The sequence below is a fragment of the Hyaena hyaena genome, unplaced genomic scaffold, assembly GCF_003009895.1.
Source record: "Hyaena hyaena isolate Hyena2069 unplaced genomic scaffold, ASM300989v1 scaffold_248, whole genome shotgun sequence".
NCBI lineage: Eukaryota > Metazoa > Chordata > Mammalia > Carnivora > Hyaenidae > Hyaena > Hyaena hyaena.
In genome coordinates this window covers 1,209,532-1,219,638 of record NW_024080881.1, presented here as the reverse complement: position 1 = coordinate 1,219,638, position 10,107 = coordinate 1,209,532, and positions in this window count along the sequence as shown.

Here is a 10,107-nt window from a genome sequence, read left to right as displayed (position 1 = left end):
CCGGGCGGGGCGGGGCGAGGGCGGAGACTGGGCGGTGGGCGGAGCATATAAATGGGGCGGGGCGTGGGGCGGGGCTGGTGGGAGGTGTCTAAGCTGCGCGGAGACTAGCTCTAGGGCAGCTGGGCCAAGCGCTTGCTGGCCCCGCGTCGCCAGTTACCAGGTGTGTGGCCCTGGCAGTTCACCCAAATCTGAACCTCTGTGTCCTTACGTCTAAAATGTGGGTGGTAGGGGGCGCCTGGGTGGCTCAGTCGGTTAAAGCGTCCGACTTCGGCTCAGGTCATGATCTCACGGCTTGTGGGTTCGAGCCCTGCGTCCGGCTCTGTACTGACAGCTCAGAGCCTGGAGCCTGTTTCAGATTCTGTGTCTCCCCCTCTCTCTGACCCTCCCCTGCTCACTCTGTCTGTCTCTCTCTCTCAGAAATAAAGCATTAAAAATTTTTTTTAATTGAAAAAAAAATTAAATGTGGGTAATAGTAGAGTCCATCTCCCAGCATTATTATGGGGATGAGAACTTGAGAAGGAACAGGGGACGGAGAAAGGGAGGCAGGGAGAAGGAGAGATAGGGAGAACCATGCAAGAGGAAGCTGTAGACAGACAGAGGTGAAGGGGTGCAGTGAGAAGTGGGGTAGAGACTTAGGGAGGACAGGACGATTGTCCCTAAGCCATATGCTCTCTCCCACCAGCCAGTGGGTGGCTCCAGTATCCAGTAAGGCATCAGAGTTGGTGGAATCATCTAGTGACTAGGGGAGAATAGAGCTCCTGAGAATCACTGAGGCAAGTGGAGTGAAGCAAAGGTCCAGGGGAGATCCAGGAACCCTGTAGCAGGGAGGAAAGAAGCAAGCAGTAACCCCAGGAGGAGAGAAGAATGGAGAAGGAACAGCCCAGCAAGTCCAGAAGAGGCAAGAGGGCCAGGAAGGGCGCCTGCTCTCTCTGGTCTACAAAGCCAGCATCTTCTCCCAGCTCCCCAGTGCCTGTGCAGGAAGGGATTGTGAGTGGCAAAATGGTGTCAGCAGCTCACATGCCAGTCACACACTTAGCTGGACAGAGCCCGGTGTCCAGGAGAGACTGGGTGGGCAATGGTCCCTCTTCAGGTAGGGGCTCAGGGGACCCAGGATTGGGGATAGTCCTGCAGCCACATCCTATGGAGCACGAGTGAGATCCTGGAACTGATTATGAAATGTTAGTTGGGAGGCCTTTGGAAGCAGATTCAAGAGCAGGGATGCCGACGTTAGCAGAGCTGGGTTCAAATTCTTGCTCAGGCCCTCTCACTGGCTGTGGGAACTCATGTTATGCTCCAGGAGGCTTCGCTCTCTCATCTATAAATTGGGATGGACAGTGCCCAGTGCCCTGCACCTCACCTGGTAGAGAACAGCCACTCAGCAGAGACTCAACGTCTCTCTTTCCTTGTCCAGGTACTTGGAGGGACAGTCACACAGAAGGAGGGGTTAGACAGGGTGTTGGCTGCTTGGAGCAGAATAGACATAACAGCTAGAGATCTTCGTGTGTAGCTCCTGTAGGAAGACAAGACAACATTGTGAATATGGAATTTGCAGTATTGGGAGGCGGGGGTGGGGGTGGGGTTACTATCCCTGGAAGAGATCAAGCAGAGGTCTTAAATGCCAGAATACAGTCTAGAACATCATCGTACTGGAGAGGTGAACCAGAGCCTGAGCTGTGTGTTTGGGGTTTGAAATGATGGAGAGGTGACATTTTGGAGGCATGATTGCAGGGGACCATGTTTAAAAACATAGGGCTCATGTGGTGGCATTTAGTTAGCGGCACGTTCTCTTGGCAAATGTTTGGTCTGTGCGATGCAAGGGGCCTCGCCTGGAGACGAAACGGGTGCAGAATGGGAAGACCCCTGGGCTGGGGGAGATCTGAGAGTCCCCAGGGCCCAGAAAGACAGAGGGAGGTGGGGGCCAAGTCTAGAACAGTCTGGGCGGGCACACCAGAAAGCCTAGTTACAAATGAAGAATCAGAAAGGGGAATGTCCCTACAGATTCTTTCTCTTTTTTTTTTTTTAAGGAAGAGAGAATCCCCCCCTTTTTTTAAAATGTTTTATTTATTTCTAGGAGAGAGAGAAAGAGAGAGACAGCGTGAGCAGGGGAGGGTCAGAGAGAGAGGGAGTGACAGACTCTGAAACAGGCTCCAGGCTCTGAGCTGGCAGTCAGCACAGAGCCCGATGCAGGGCTCGAACCCATGAACCGCGAGATCATGACCTAAGCGAAAGTCGGACGCTTAACCGACTAAGTCACCCAGGCACCCCCTACAGATTCTCTCTTAAGTAACCCTGCTTCTGGGGTGAAACTGAGCACAGAGACACTGGTGTCTTCGGAAGGGGACTATGTCCCTTTCCCAAGTTCTCACCTTGCACACTCACGTCGTGAGCCTCCATGTCATCACCTATAAAATGGGGGTATCACCAATTCCCCAAAACTGCCCTATGAGGGGGGGCTGGTGTTCTCATGTGCAGAGGAGCACCCCGAAGCTCTGAAAGCCCACACAGTAGGAGATGGCAGCCTGGGCTCTGTGCTGCTGGCTGCCCCCCTCGCCGGCCAGGACAAGTCCCAGCAGCCCCGCAAGCCCCCCACGACCTATAGACATCCTAGGGCAGGAGGCGCGGATTCTGCGGGGCATCAGAAGGCCAACTGCTTCAGAGGAGATACAGTAAGGTGTCAAGCAGGCAGAACCTAGAGGTAGATGTCTTGGGTTGAATCCCATTTTATGGGGTCTTGGGCAAGTCACTCCGCGCCTTCTCCTCCTCTAGAAAATGAAGACCAGTAAAGTAACTACGCATTCGCCACTGTGGTTAGGAGACGTACTTGGCCCCCAATAAACAGCACGGCGGCAAGGGAAATGGAAGGCCTTGAAAAGGAAATTGTCGACAAGACTGTGGCTTGAATACAAAATAAAAAGGGAGAAACTGGAAAGGCTCAAGGATGGAAGTGATTTATTAACCAGAGATCTTTAGATGATGACACTGGAGAGGGAAAAAGAAAATCCCCCAAAGCAGGACCATTAAACCCTTAAACGGGTGCCTCTGACAAGGCGGAACAGAAGAAACAAACGCTGGACTCGCCATCAGTGTTAGGACAGTATTTTCGGTCCCGTGATACGTTAAGGTAACCAACTATTTTTATTTTCTCCACGACGCTGAAGATCCTTTATTTCCACTGTCATTTTTTTGTTTATTATTGGGAGAGTGATATTCCCGTCCTTTCATTGAAGAGAAACATGTTTCAGTTACTAAGTTGATAAGAAGTTGTAAAAATCCTTTGGTTTTGCGTGTTTAAGTAATATTCTGCCCTCAAAGCATCGAGAGTTGGGGTGAGAAGACCTGGCTTTTAGGAGCTGCTGGTGGGAATTAAGTGACACGGCTGTGGTGAAGGACAACTTGGCCACACGTGTTACACTGTGCCCCAGTAATTCTGCTTCTAGAAATGTATGCAACCCAAGCCCTCATTCTAGTAGGCAAAGATTTATGCAAAATTGCATAGTTGAGAAAACTTTGATTATGGAGTCAGACTCCCTGTATCCCGCCTCTGCTGCTTCTGAGCTCTGTGACCTTGGGCAAGTTACCTGCTCTTTGTGCCTCAGTGTTTTCATCTGTAAAACGGGTAGAGTAATGGTATTTACTCCATGGGGGAGGTAGGCTGAATACAGCCTGCTCACAGTGTCCACCTCTTACTCCCTGGACCCTGTGAATATGCTACCTTACGGGGTCAAAGGGGCTTCCCTGCTGTGATCAAGTCAAGGATCTTGAGATGGGGATGGTTATCAGGGATCATCCGCATGGGTTGGATGTCGTGACAGGGGTCCTTCTAAGGGGGAGGCGGGATCGCAGTGAGGAGTAGATGTTCCCCAGGGGAGGAAGCGGGCGGAGCCATGAGCCACGGAATGCAGGCAGCCTCTAGAAGCTGGAAAAGACAGATTCTCCCCCTGAAGCCCTGCCGACCCCTTCATTTTAGATCGCTGACATCCAGAACTGTAAGGTAATAAATGTGCACTGTTTTAAGCCACCCAATTTTTGGAAACTAATAGAATAGGCGCGTTGTGAGAATTTGAGTCACTATACGTAATTGCTTCTGTGCAAAGCATGTGGTGAGTGCTCAGTGGCGGACTGCTCTTCTGTGGATCATAGGGCTGTTCGTGGTCATGGAAGAGTGGAGTAATCCCAATGTCCAGCAGCAGTTGAGGGATTCCAAACTCCATCCATACTCCGGAACCACAGCCGCGGCTAATAAGGAAGAGGCTACTCTATAGGTACTGGCGTGGAGATGCGAGATGACAGTGACAGGGACAACAATGAGGACACCACCACTATTTTCTGAGTCCTCCCTGCGTGTCAGGCATGGAGCTAAGCGCTCTCCCTCCTTCCGATCCTCATAACAGTATGTGGGATCCATTTCAGGCTGAGGGAAACCACAAAGTAATTTGAAAAGGGGAAGCCTAATATAAAGAATTATTAGCGGGACGCCTGGGTGGCTCAGTCGGTTAAGCAGCCAATTTCAGCTCAGGTCATAATCTCACGGTTCGTGGGTTCGAGCCTGGCATTGGGCTCTGTGCTGACAGCTCAGAGCCTGTAGCCTGCTTCGAATTCTGTGACTCCCTCTCTCTCTGTCCTCCCCTGCTCATGCTCTGGTCTCAAAAATAAATAAATGTTTAAAAAAATTTTTTTAAACTATAACAGGGGATTGGAGTAACAAGGGATCGGCTGGTAAGAAGTAAAGGGAATGCAAAACAATACCAGCCTAGCAGATGTAAGGAGCAGCCCTCATCCCCAGGGCCGAGATAGAGCACTTCTCCCCTAGCCAGAAGGGCCCCCATCGGGCCCGGGTCTGAGATCCAGACCTCGTTGGAGAGGGACCGGCCGGCTGCCGCTCACCGAATAGTGAATAGTACAGAAGTTGCTAAGGCACTGCACAGGCCCCATGGAACTTGCTGGAAAGCCATCCTTTAGGGTGCTGGGGAAGAGGCCCTCCACTAATCCCAGGGTGGGAGTGGGGCGCTAGGGGAAGCAGCGGCTGGCGGACGCTGCTGGCTGCCTGAGCCCGAAGGAGCGGCTGCTGGCAAAGCTGTACCCGTGGCAGGAGCTGAGCTGTAGAAGTTCGTCTGAACAGAAGCCGCGGGGAGAAGCGCATCACAACCAGGAAGTAAAACCTCTTCCTCAAGAAACGGCCGCCCACGCCCTCTAGTGGCAAAACTCAGCATTGCTCCATCTGGCAAAGGAAAATAAAGGGCCCAGACCCCATTTTTGCAGAGCAGGCAAACGTGATGAACTTGGAGCCCAGAGGCAATAAAATAGTTCCACTGTCACAGATGAGGAAACGGAGGCTCCAGAGAAGGGAAGCAGCTGAACCAGCCCTAGGATTTGCTCTGCTCCCCAAAGTGTTTAGAAGGCAGGTGGCAAGGTTATTCATGTTAAGGCATTGTGATAATAACATGACCAACTGTGAACATACACAGACGTACTCTCCAGCCTGGAGAACTATATACCGGATGCCCCTGATTCCCTCCAGGCATGGAGACTACAGAGATTTCTCCTTGCTACATTATTAGGCTGAACAGTATGAAATCCCTGATTGCATAGGTCAAAAAAATAGTGAAGGCGGGGCGTGTGGGTGGCTCAGTCGGTTAAGGGTCCAACTTTGGCTCAGGTCACGGTCTCACGGTTGCTGAGTTCATCCCCCCCCCCCCCCGCCTTGGGTATCTCTCCTCTTAGCATTGAGCCCACTCCAGATCTTCTGTCTCCCCCCTCTCTCTTTCTGCCCCACCCCTGCTCTTTCTCTCTCAAAAATAAATACAAACATTTTTAAAAAGAACAAAAAATAGCGAAATATTGGAAATTTCATACAGCTCAACATATTTCTGTGATGTGATTTTTTAAGTTTTTAGAAGCGTGAGTTACTTTTACAAACAGAAAATTATATATGGACATATGTGTACGCGTATACTTACACACATATGCATAATAAACGTTGGTATTATGTATGTGTGCTTTGGAAAGGCCTTCTTCTGTCTTTTGCCTGTAGTGGTATCTTTCCCTCCAGTAAAATAGAAACTTTAAGCTTGGCTAACAGAGATCGAAGACTTCAGGAGAGAATATTTGTGGTTCAGCCAACTGTGAGGTTTCAAGAGCTACTTACTAACGGCCCATGCTTTAATTCTTGACAGCTTACCATGTAAAAACCTGTCTCTTGTGTTCTTTTTACTTATTTTATATTTAAGCCATGAAACAGAAAAGCTGCTGTGAAACAATAGTGAGTCTTATGTGACAGTAATCAAATTTAATTTTAGAAAGGATTTGACTTGTGCTTTGTCCTAAGTCTTTAATTTTTTAATGTTTTATTTATTTTTGAGAGAGAAATAGAGACAGTGTGAACAGGGGAGGGTCAGGGAGAGAGGGAGACACAGAATTCGAAACAGGCTCCAGGTGCTGAGCTAGCTGTTAGCACAGAGCCCAATGAGGGGCTCAAACCCACAAACCGTGAGATCATGACCTGAGCTGAAGTCGGACACTTAACCGACTGAGCCATCCAGGTGTCCCTGTCCTAAGTCTTAATATTGAGAATTAAAGAAGATACTTCAATGTCTGCAAAAACATGAGAATAACTTTAAGCCAAAAGTAACTTTGTGTCCATACTATTGCCTTCCCCCAAAATGGGTCTGTGTTTGTTTGTTTGTTTGTTTGTTTTTGGCAAACATGATACCCGAAAAAGAAGCTTCTTGTGGCTCTTGCCTGTTATGTTAACCAGAATAATGACCCCACCCTCTACCTCTCCTAATGTCCATATCCTAGTCCTCAAAACCTGTGAATATTACATGAAAAAGGGGAAACTAATGTTGCAGATAGAATTAAGTTCATTAATCAGCTAACCTTCCGATAGATTATCCAGGTGGTCCCAGTGTAATTACAAGCATCCTTGAAACTGAAAGAGACCCACCTAAGCAGAATATATATTCTTCTCAAATACACCTGGAGTGGTGTTCAGGCTAAACCACATGCTAAGCCAAAAAATAAGCCTCCATAAATTTAAAAGTATAGAAATAATACAGAGTGTGTTCTCTGCACCCAGGCGAATGAAATTCGAAATCAATTATAACCAGAAATTTGGGAAACAAATTTGTGGAAATCAAAAACACACTCCCAAATCATTATATTTCAAAGTCAAGGGGGAAAAAAAATCAAAAGAACTTAGAAAAGATTTTGACATGATGGGTGCCTGGCTGGTTTAGTCGAAAGAGCATGTGACTCTTGGTCTCAGGGTTGGGAGTTTGAGCCCCACATTGGGTGCAGAGATTAGTTAAAGTAAAATCTTAAAAAAATAGATTTTCAGATGGATGAAAATGAAGACACAGCACACCAAAACTTACGGGATGCAGCCAAAGCAGCGTTTAGGTGGAAATTTATTGCCGTAGGGGCACCTGCAGGGCTTAGTCGGTTAAGCGTCTGACTTGTCTCGGGTCATGAGCTCACCCTTTGTGAGTTTGAGCCCTGCCATGGGGCTCTGTGCTGACAGCTCAGAGCCTGGAGCCTGCTTCAGATTCTGGGTCTCCCTCTCTCTGCCCCTCCCTGCTCATGCTCTGTCTCTCTCTCAAAGAATAAATAAATAAACATTAAAAAAAATTTTTTTAGGGGCGACTGGGTGGCTTAGTCGGTTAAGCGTCCGACTTTCGCTTAGGTCATGATCTCGCGGTTCGTGGGTTTGAGCCCCGCGTCGGGCTCTGTGCTGACTGCCAGCTCAGAGCCTGGAGCCTGTTTCAGTCTGTGACTCCCTCTCTCTCTGACCCTTCCCTGCTCACGCTGTCTCTCTCTCTCTCTCTCTCCTAGAAATAAATAAAACATTTAAAAAAAATTTTTTTTAAATTATCTTTCCCAACAGATGATTCCTGGAAGGAACCCCGGGTTCGAGATGAGCAAGATGGAGTCAGGAGGTGGGCAGATCAGGCAAGGCCCCTTGGGAAAGGACGAGAAGGAATAAAAGAATCATCTAGAGTACAGCCGGGAGGGGCTGTTCGTGTCCGGTGAGCAGAGGCCTGGTCGGGCCTGACTGGAGGCCGTGGGCAGTGCAGAAAGTGTGTCGGGGATGGAGAGTCAGGAATGAAAAGAGAGAGCAAAATAGATAGTGTCACACAGACTCTGAGTATTGACCCCTCAGAAACCCTTGCTGGACGAATTTCCAGAAGTACCTTAGAAAGATGGGCCTTGAGCTCAGAAGGGCGGAACAGGATTCCAGAAAGCCGAGGTGAGCAGCGAAGCCGGCACAGGAGTAGGTCAGGTGAAATAACCACCCCCCACGAGGGGCAGCGGGTTAGCATTCCGGTGGGGAGTCGGGGACACCCCGAGAGGCAGGGGTGTGCTGGCCTTCTCATGCTGGGGAGGAGGGACCATAACCCCCCCTCCTCCCCCCCATTAGCAAGGGATAACGAAAGATTAGAACTAGTACAAGATTCAAAGCAGTGGCAAGAGAGACAAAGGAATCGGGAGAAGGTGAAGGTGGGGGAGGCTGGGGAAAGGAGGCGGGCCGGGGAGCCAGGGGGACCCACAGCAGAGGGGGCTGTGGCGCAGGTCCGCCCAGAGACCATCTGAAGTCGAGGCTATGACCCCACAGGCAGCCTTCCAGCCTCCTGCCAACGTTGGGGTGATTTTCCTCCTCTGTTCGCATGCGTGAGCCCCAACATTTCATTAAGGCCTTAACTCACATGCTTTCTCCTCCAGGAAGCCTTCCCTCCTGCCAGCCTTTGAAGCCCCTTTCCTGACTCCTGGGCACCCAGCATCCCTGAGCGCAAGTCAGGGCTGATGGCATGGGCTCCCCGAGCCCAGGGCCTGTGTCTGCTCTGTCGCCGGCCCGGGGCCATGGGTCACTGGCAAATGTGTGCAGAAAGCGTGAACAGGTGTGCGCCAGCCTGCCTGGCGACGGATCCCAGCTACCGACTATGGTAGCATGTGTGTCACTGTTAGGAGTGACCGAGCAGGCTAGTGCAGGATGGGACAGTGCGGCCGGGTGGACCAGAGCCTGGCATCAGGTCACACAGTGCTAAGGCAGGGCTTGGGGGGCGGGGAACTAGAGCCCAAGGCTCCATGAGGCTCAGGAAACATGCAGGAGGAGGGGTGAGACCAGGGCACTTTGATTGATTGATTGATTGATCATTTTTTAAGTGTTTATTTATTTTTGATAGAGAGAGAGTGACAGAGAGTGAGCAGGGGAGGGACAGAGAGAGAGGGAGACCCACAATCTGAAGCAGGCTCCTGGCTCTGAGCTACCAGCACAGAGCCCGACGCGAGGCCTGAACCCACGGATCATGAGATCATGCCCGGAGCTGAAGTCCTGACGCTTAACCTACTGAGCCCCCCAGGCGCCCCAGAACCAGGGCCGCTTTAGTGAGGGCAGAGGCGGGTCAGGTAAGGCTTTCTCACTGAGGAAGGTCCTGAGCTGGATCTTGAAGGAGGAGTGGAATTCACATGTGGAGATGGGCAGGGGCAGAGAACCTTCCAGAAAAGGGGAAAGGCATGAGGCCAGGCCAGATATGGGACAGTGAGGGGCTGGGTGTGGGGAGAAGGAAGGGTCTGCTGATCACGCAGGGGCATAGGGGTCAGGGGCTGGATGGAGGCAGGTGAAGAGGGCACAGACGGAATCTGGAGCAGAACGCGGACAGGGTCGGTGACAGCAGATGGCCAGGGGGCAGAGGAGGCTCTCAGTAACCCCAGTGAGTCTGGAAGACACCCTGGAGCGATAGCTTAGGGAAGCGGACGCAGAGGGCAGCCTGGTGCCAGGCCCACCGTGAGCAGGGCAGGGGACTGACGGGAGGGGCGAGTGAGAGGGAGGGGACAGGTTGGGCCTACGGGGCTGTGGCTGGAGATGGCGGAGGGCAACACAGAGCAGGCAGGGAGGACCTTGGGCAGGGAGGGGGACACCCACGTGGAGGTGTCCAGCCCCGAGATGAAATGGGGGTTTGAGACTCTCCAAGGGGGAGACATCACATGTCAAAGCTTCTGGCGGAGGGACAGAGGGGGAGGTCCTGCCTCTGAGAGCCCTTCCCTGCCCGCCCACCTCCGAGTCTGCATCCCAAACCCCAGGACCACGGAGCGCCCTGTCATCTGGTCATC